The 9,000-nt window shown below is 37.1% G+C and overlaps 1 pseudogene; it reads right to left on the bottom strand.

The window, feature by feature from the left end:
* LOC112730001 (uncharacterized) lies at positions 1-8,168 on the bottom strand (annotated as a pseudogene).
* Positions 8,169-9,000: the final 832 nt, after the last annotated feature.

Below are 9,000 nucleotides of genomic sequence, written 5' to 3'. Positions count from 1 at the left end.
TCAGTTTCCAAATCTACACGTCTTTGTACAATAATGGAAAAGAAGCCTGGAAACCCCTTAAGTCCAGATATCATATTTCCCAACTCAATCTCTACAACTCCCCTTGGATCTGTCTTTAACCAAAAGTATTTACGCTTTTCGTCATCATTAAGCAGATGTCTCCCTGGCCATACTAGTAAGTCTCTGTAAATATCTAGCACAACATCTGCAAATTCAAGATTACAAAGAATTTAGTATCTATTTATGATTAGGATTATCCCCATATATAAGGAAAACAATGTTGTGACTTGTGAAGCCAAATGTAGCTTACTCTTTTTCTTTTTGGTAATGGTTCCTGCAACATATCCGCTCTTCATTTTTCAGCATCACCTAAAAATTTTACAAACTATGATGAACTGATACAGATAAAGAATCCCATCATCTGGTGTGAATTCTTGAAAGGAAAAAAAGTTACCTGGCCTATTCGATGTATTTAAACAGAAACTATTTTCCACTAAAAATCACTTGCAGTTTTCATCATTATTCATTACTATGTCAAGTCATTTTGCCAACAAAATAAAATTGATTTAATACTAGCAGCAACACTTGTGATTGATGTTTTGTTACCTTTACAGGTTCGTTTGAGTAAGTCACTTCCCTTAGCAAGTAGCTCTTGGCTGCCGACGCCTAGAAAATTTTCTCCATTAAGAATCTCCCTACTATCACTTGTGTTTGTATTGTTATATTTATTGTAATTGGTATTTGTAGTACCTTTGCCACAAATTCCAATCCCTCCCCTGCCTTCCTCTAATGGTGTCACTGCAGCAATGTTCCATACCTCTTTTAATGCTCTTGCCTTCAGGGTAGCTACTTCTCTTAGAGCTGCAAACATTAATAATTAAGATCAGGGTCATCATTACTATCTCTTAGTGTCACACTACCCATGGCAGCATGAACACAAGACACATTTTGTCCTATGAGGGGCTAATTGACAATGCAACTATACACTTGTTGATTCTTAACAGTGTCATCAAGGAGTGCTACCTGTTGCAACTGTAGCGAAAAGAGTAGTGATATCATCATGAGAGCTGACATTGACAGCTGAGCTAACCACAGAAGCTAGGTGATCTTTCTCAGCCCCTATTGTCTCAGCAGCCTCGACACACTACGCGGCCATCGATGTGGTTGTAGAGGCCACAACCATGCTAGTTTTGGCCATCCTCTCATCCTTGCTTGGTGTAGATGAAGCAGCCATTGCAGTCGCGATGGCTGCCACAAAAGAAGCCACTATAGCCACTGAGATAGTAGCATGCAGCTGGGCATTATGAGTTCTTATTTCTTCTTTCTTCTTTTTCCTTCTATCTCCCTAGCCATGTTGGTAAGTTTGTGCAAATATCTAGCACAACATCTGCAAATTTAAGATTACAAAGACTTTAGTATCTGTTTATGATAAGGATTATCCCTATATATAAGAAAAACAATATTGTGATTTGTGAAGCCAAAAATAGCTTACTCTCTTTTTTTTTTGGTAATGATTCCTGCAACATGTTTGCTTTTGATTTTCAGCATCACCTGAAATTTTTACAAATCATGATGAACTAATATAGATAAAGAATTCCATCATCTGGTGTGAATTCTTGTAAGGAAAAAAAATTACTTGCCTATACATATAGCAAATTATTGTCTCTTGAAAACTTTATAACGACCAGACATAAAAAAGAAAGTAAAGACACAATAAAATTCAGTTTCATCTACTGGTTTTTACCAAGGCTATAGATCTAAGATGAACATATTGATAATTAAAATATAGGAAAAAAAAGACAATTAGTAGAAAGAGAAAAAATGTTAGTGAAAAAAAAAACTTATTTTTAAAATTTACCTGTGATTTCGTGTATGTATCTTTAGTGATGTAGCAGAATTTCTGCACATTCAAGGGTTAATTTTCTCATACTTCTTAAACATTGAGAAGTGAAAAAACAATAATCAATTAATCAGAATTATAAAGTTTGATAAGATATATCATAAAGAAAGGCATTGAATGAATGCCTATTGTAAGAACCAAAATAACCGCTTTAATAAAATAATAATTTTAACTGCCCAAAATAGGATAAAAAATATAGAAATGATATTTTAAAAATAAAAAGGTAAAATTTGAATTCAATGAATTTTTCTAAGTGGAAAAATGTATCTTTTGCGAAAATATTTTGAAAAAATACGGCAGTACCGGCTCTAGTCTTTCCGGTACTGCGTATTTAGAAAAATAAGATTTTAAAAATTGAATTTATTGTTTTGAAAAGACAAAAACAATTTAAAGTTGAAAACTAGACACTAATTCTAAGGAGTTAGCCCAAAGTTGGGCCAAACAGACCTTAAACGCTAACGGGTTAGAACGGCCAAACCCAACATATATAAACGCAACTAGTGAGCATTTTAGCCCATTTTTAACCCTAAAACAAGAAAGGGGCGCTGCTGAAGTGAGAAGAGTGGAGGTGAGGGTTTGCACTATTCACCTTCTTCTTCTTTTGTCCATAACTTGAGTTACGGAGCTCCGATTCGTGAATGGTTTGCGGCCATGCGAAGCTCTCGTCGAATCCGTCACTTCTAGCTAGGTATTCTGGTAAGCATTTCGAAAATCCCAGCCCAGTTTTCAGCCATTGTGAATTTTGAAATTTTGGATTTTGGTTTGAGTGGATTTTTGTGATTTTGGATGTTTAGGTACACTCTAGCACTTGGTTCCTATTGGGTTTTGTACTAATCAACTATGGGTAAGGTAAGCTTGCTCTTATCCCTTGTGAAATTGTGTATTTAGGAACCCTAGGTATTGGTTTGTGGTAAATTAATGTGTATAGGTTAGAAAATTTTATTGTTGATGCTTGTTGGAGTTGATTGGTGGATTAGTTGATGCTTGGAGGCTTCTTTTGGACTCAAATTTAGTGTGCGGTGCATATTAGAAATCGGCCAAGGTATGATTTCAATTTTCTCTATGTAATATGTAATATTTCTCGACACTTAGGCTAGTGGACCATAGGATATGTTTGAATTGTTAATAGTGGATTATCATTATTGGTGTTTATGATGATTTTGGATGAATTATGATGATAATTGTTGATGTTGGGGTGAATAATGATAACTATATAAATTATGATGAAATATGATAAATTGTGTTAGTGAAGAGTCAAATTCTGTAAAATTGTGAAGGTTGGAATCTTGATTGAGAATTTGGGAAGTTTTGTTGAATTATGTTTATAAAGTTGAATGAAATAGGTTTAAAATGATGGATGAAGTTAATTGGTAACTGGGGAAACATATGGTTGTGACGGTGGGAATGAATGGTGAGTTTTTGTGTGGTTTTGAATGTTTATGAATTGGTTTTGGTTGTGAAATTTTGAGATTTAGAGAACCTTGCTGATTTTGTAAAACTTGATTTTTGGCGAACTTTGGCAGATCATAACTTGAGCCTCGAATCTTCAATATAAAGGTTGTTTTAAGAATTTTAAAACAATATAAAGTTTGAGGAAAATGGAGTTTTGTAGAGGAAGTTATGAACATTTAAAGTTTGGTGTTTAAAACTGATTTCTGCAACTTTACAAAATTTTACAAGTCTGGGAGTGCATGCGTACGCGGAATGATGAACGGATATTTTATACGCTTTTTGCCATCATTTTCATATAGTTTTTAGTATGTTTCGTTTAAGTTTTATTAAGTTTTCATAGGTTTTAGTGCAAAATACACATTTTTGGATTCTACTTTGAGTTTGTGTGTTTTTATGCAATTTCAGGTATTTTCTGGCTGAAATTGAGGAGCTGGAGCAAAAGTCTGATTCAGAGACAGAGAAAGCACTGCAGATGCTGTCAGGATCTGACCTCCTTGAACTCAAAAGAGCTTTTCTGGAGCTACAGAAGTCCAAATGGAGCGTTCTTAATGGCTATGAAAAGCTAACATCCAGAGCTTTCCAGCAATGTATAATAGTTTATACTTTGCTTCAGAATTGAAGGCTCAAAACTGGCATCCAACGCCCACAAAGGATTCCAGGCAGGCGTTCGACGCCCCAGGAGCCTCCTAGCATATGGATCTCAATTAAGCTTAGCCCAAACACTCACCAAGTGGGCCTGATGAGTGAACAAAACCGTCGGCTAGGAATTTTATCTCAAAATAAGGTTAGCGTTGTAAGTATAGTTCCAAGCCAACAAGTAATGCTCAAATCAAATAATAAATTCAAAACAAATTATCCGAGAGTAATGAAACCTCGGGTCGTTCTCCCTAGGAATGCAAATGAAATGTTTTCTCTTTTGGTTTTGAGGGATGAGGAAAAGGGGGTTTTCAAGCAAGAAATGAAAGATTAAAAGAACGTAAGCAATAAAAGAACTAAGGAATGCTCAAAATTGTACTTTATGCAAGTAAAGGGGAGACAAGATAAAAACTTAGTGAAAATGCTATAAATGCAATGAAAGAGCCTTGACTTGGGAATGAGGATCCAAGGAATCCTATCATCGCCATAACCACAACTATGGTAATTATGATGAGTCAATCTTGCCTAGTCAACCCCAACCATCGAGGAGTAAGTCAAGCAAGCATAATTGACCTTAATCCATAAGTCCTAACCAACTTACCAAACTAGTTGATAAAAGGCTAGCGTCAATGGAAACAAGAGTCAACTAACTACCCAAAAATTACCACTAAATGTCGAACATTATGACTCTAGTATCCTAGGAACTCAAACCACGAGCCAAGGTGGGAAAATATACTCAGAATCTAAGGTTGGCATTTTCACAAATACCTTGTGTGCATAAGAATAAAACATGGGAAATTGCAAAGTAAAATGGAAAACTATAACCAACTATCAACCAAACCAAACACAAACAAGCAATCAAACGTAAAGGAAGCATGAAATGTAAAATTCATTAGTCAAAACTTCAAGTAACACAAAATTGCAATATGAAAAAAGTAACTTGAACCAAAAGGAAATGGAAGTAAAAGTGCTTGAATTAAAGAGGAAATTGAGAGTACTTACAATTGAAGAAGTAAAATCAAAGATCAAGCTTGCTATAAAATGCTACAATGGAAATTGATAAACCCTAAGAAAGCAAAGCTATACTACTCCTACTCCTACTCCTATAGAAGCTTCCTAATACTAAGAAAAACTAAACTAAAACCTAATGCCTTTAAATGTGTTGATATCCCCTTTATATAGCCTTCCATTTCAGCCTTCCATCCTTCCAAAATGGCCCAAAAGGCCTCAGAAAATGCAAGTCACATGTTTCATTAATGAAATCATGTGTTGGGACCTGTGCGGATGTACAGATGTGTGCGTCCACACACACGGCTAGAAATTCTCCTGTGTGTACGCACAGGCACTCGTGCGCATGCACACGTCACTGTGTGTACTTTCTTTGTTTTCTTCATGTTGTCTCCCTTGTACATGCTTTCCTTCACTTTTGCCCATCCATTCTTGCCTTCAAGGCCTGAAATTACTCACAAAATATATCACGGCATCGAATGGCACAAAGGTGGGATTAAATTGCTTTATTAAAGCACAAAATTGCATATTTGTACATTTAGGATCAAACTAGGGATTAAACACAAAAGTATATTATTTTGGTGCTTAAGTGTGAGTTCATGTGCTAGAATCCATCCAATTTGAGTCAAAGTATACCATCAAATATGGACTCATCAACTCCCCCACACTTAAACAATAGCATGTCCTCATGCTAAACTGACAAGGAGAATGATAAAAAAAGGGGGTAATCAACTTATTAAATGCAACTACCTATATGCATGCAAGTATGTAAATACTATATATCTATCTATCTATCTATCTATCTATGGTATCTATATGAAATTGGTGAAAACAAACAATCAAATTCCCAAGCAAGTTTAGACAAGTAGGGCCAAGCAAGGAAATGATCCAATGCAATTAAAAATCTAAAGAATTGATTCGACGCATTAAATTGAAGTAACTTGCATGAATGCATGATAAGAAAGGTGCAGACATAGAATTGAATAATTGAACCCTCACTAGGCGTGTGTACACTCTAATCACTCGGTGTCTAAGGGTCAATTCACTCAAGTCTCTTCTAATCATGCTTTCAAGGAATCACTTTTCATCTAACAATCAACAATAAGTGATGCATGAATGCAATTATCATGAGGACTTCATATGGTTGTAATAAGGTTAGAGTCAAGGTGGGGTAGATATGGTTAAGTGGACTAAATGCAATTGAATCCTTGATTAGTTTAAGTATCCACATCAACCTATATCAATCAAATCAAAACAAAATGCAATCCTAACATCCCATCAATTCTTATTCATTAACATTCATGTATGCTTGTCTTATAAACATCACATATGCAATTCTTTATCCATTTGTTTACCCTTTTGGGTGACTTTGCGCCCTTTTTATGGTAAAAGGTGTTTTGTTTTTTTTTTTTTTTTTTTTTTTTTTTTTTTTTTTTTTTTTAGTGATAATTGCATATGGTTAAGTAGTTCATACATGAATGTTCCTATTTTCCAAAGTTTTCAATGAGATACCAAAATTAAACATTTTCATTCCCTACCAGTGTTTCCCAAAAGATTCCCCTACACTTACACGAAACACACTTCATTAACCTAAGCTAATCAAGGATACAATCCAAGATAAATCATGGTTTTTTGCTTAAGGTTGTGCTGTGCTAATATCAAGAACAATGGGGTAGATAAGGCTCAAAAGGGGTTAACAATGGTAGATACAAGGGTAAGGCTATATGGGTAAAGTAAGCTTTTATCAAAGATGGCCTCAATCATGCTCAATGCAATTCAATACATCAACTAATGGAAATAAAGAATTAAGTAAAACCAAGATTACAATGATAGAAGAGATATATCATACAATGAACAGAGTTAGTGGTTAAAATGTGTAACCACTCAATGTAGCTCAAAAACTCACAAGGTATTTGTTCTTTACTCTTCTATGTTCCAAAAGAAATCATTCAAGCAAGTTTGAAAATAGTTTTCTCAATCAATTTAATAGCATGCCCTTGAAACAAAATTTCTTGGTAAATTTGTTGTTTTTCACCAAAATTATTTCCTATATGTATGTATGATGTGATGGATGCAAAATTTTTCAAACTTTCCTAGTTCTTTTCCTAATTTTCAACAAGCAAAAAGTAACATGAACAATTAGGATCAAGATATCTAGGCATAAGCTATTCACATCATCCAATCACAATCCATATCTATACTATGTACCAAGCAATATAAAGATGCAATATATATATACCAAAACTAGAAATGCAATACTAAGGATAACTAAAAGTGACTAATATATATATACCAAAATAAAAAGTGCATAAGTCAAAGTGCTAAAAGTATCCAAAAAAAAAGCATAATAAAAACTTAAAATAAACTAAATAGAAGTGTTCAGGAGAGAATATTTACACCCAAAAATAGAAGATCCTCCCCCACACTTAAGTCATGCACTGTCCTCAGTGCTAAAGGAACCAATCTGGAGAGGTCAACCATGTGAAGCTCCACCGCCGGGCGGTGGTGGGTGGTGGTGACGCTGGTAGACAATGAGGGCGCTGGATGGCTGTGTGGTGGTCTGTGCTCTAGGCTCGGCTACAGCTGTGGGCTCCTCTACTCTCGGCTCCTCAGCTGTGGGCTCCTCAATCTTATACTATGTAAGCTCCTCAACTATCTGCTCCTTAACTCCACGCTCCTCAGCTACTACCTCCTCAACCCTAGGCTCCGCTGGTCTCTGGCCTGGGTGCTCGACTACCTGGCTAGCTTCAGCTGCTGGCTCCTGCGATGCAAGCTCCTGGGCCTCTGGCTCTGGTGTATCTGGAGGAGGTGGCCCAGGGTCTCTACCCTCAGACTTTGCCACTATCCACTGGAAGCAGCGAGCATTACGGCGCTCATAACGGTGCATGGCCTGGAGGATATCTCGACACAACTCATACGGTGCCTGAGGTCGTGGTGTGGGTACAGGAGCTGTGGGAGGTGCTGATGGCTCTGCTGTGGCTGTTGAAGGCGCAGAGGTCTTCCTCTTCTTTTGGGGTGGCCCGTCGTAATTTCTGTATGGCAAGAAAGGCTGCTTACTGAGGTAGACAGACGTCCGATTTGTTGGGCGTCTCTCTACACCAGATAAGGCTGCTAATCTGGTAATCAGTAATGGAAAGGGAACGTTGAATTTTAACTGTTGGTTCACCTTCATCGTTGACTCTCTGATAAGGGGAAGAACAGAGATCCCCTTTCCCTCCAGAATAGCCCATAGTATCACTGCCACACGAACTCTGATATGCGTGGCATGCGTGCTAGGAAGGATGTAATCGGCAATGATCTGCTACCAGATCCTTGCCTCCGGGTTGAGATCTGTGCATGCAATGCTCAATGGGACTGCCTGCTCTCCCTTGCTATATTCCCATCTAGCGTCAGGCTGGCCAATCTTTTCCAGGACCACATCTAAGGAAATCTTGCCCAATGAGACGTCCTTCATTATTTGAGTGTAAGCGTCCCTAGCCGGAGGAATATGCGGGATGCCTAAGAGGGCCTCTAAAGCAGTATCAGAGGTATCCAAGGTGACACCTCTGAGAAAAACAGTTTGGGCATCCCTCTTTAGGAAATTTGCGTAAAATTCTTTGACCTGGTGTTCATTTACTTCCACCGGGTCGAATTTTACGAATTCCCACTGGTAAAAATTGATTCTGTTTAGAATGGCATCCGCATACTTCTCAGGCAGGTTTAGCTTCCTCTCATAATGAAAGGCGCGCTTTTCTAGTTTCTTATATTGTTCTTGGGCCTCAGAGTTAATGAAAGTATCCGGATGGTCACTTGGCGGCACGGGAGGAGGAGGACGAGCCAAGGGGTTGGCTTTCTCCTTTCCCTTACGGCCCATCCTGAAAAAGACAAAAATAGAATACAACTCAGGGAACAGATAAAATCACAAAAAGAAGAAGGATATAATCGAACAATTCAATTAAGAGCCAGTCAGATAAACAAATGCCAATTAGGGAAAAACATGTGTAAATAGTAGAATGTTCCAAAGA

Source organism: Arachis hypogaea, chromosome 12 (assembly GCF_003086295.3).
Source record: "Arachis hypogaea cultivar Tifrunner chromosome 12, arahy.Tifrunner.gnm2.J5K5, whole genome shotgun sequence".
Lineage (NCBI taxonomy): Eukaryota > Viridiplantae > Streptophyta > Magnoliopsida > Fabales > Fabaceae > Arachis > Arachis hypogaea.
Note: the sequence above shows the minus strand (reverse complement) of the source record. Positions and strands in the feature narration are given on the sequence as shown.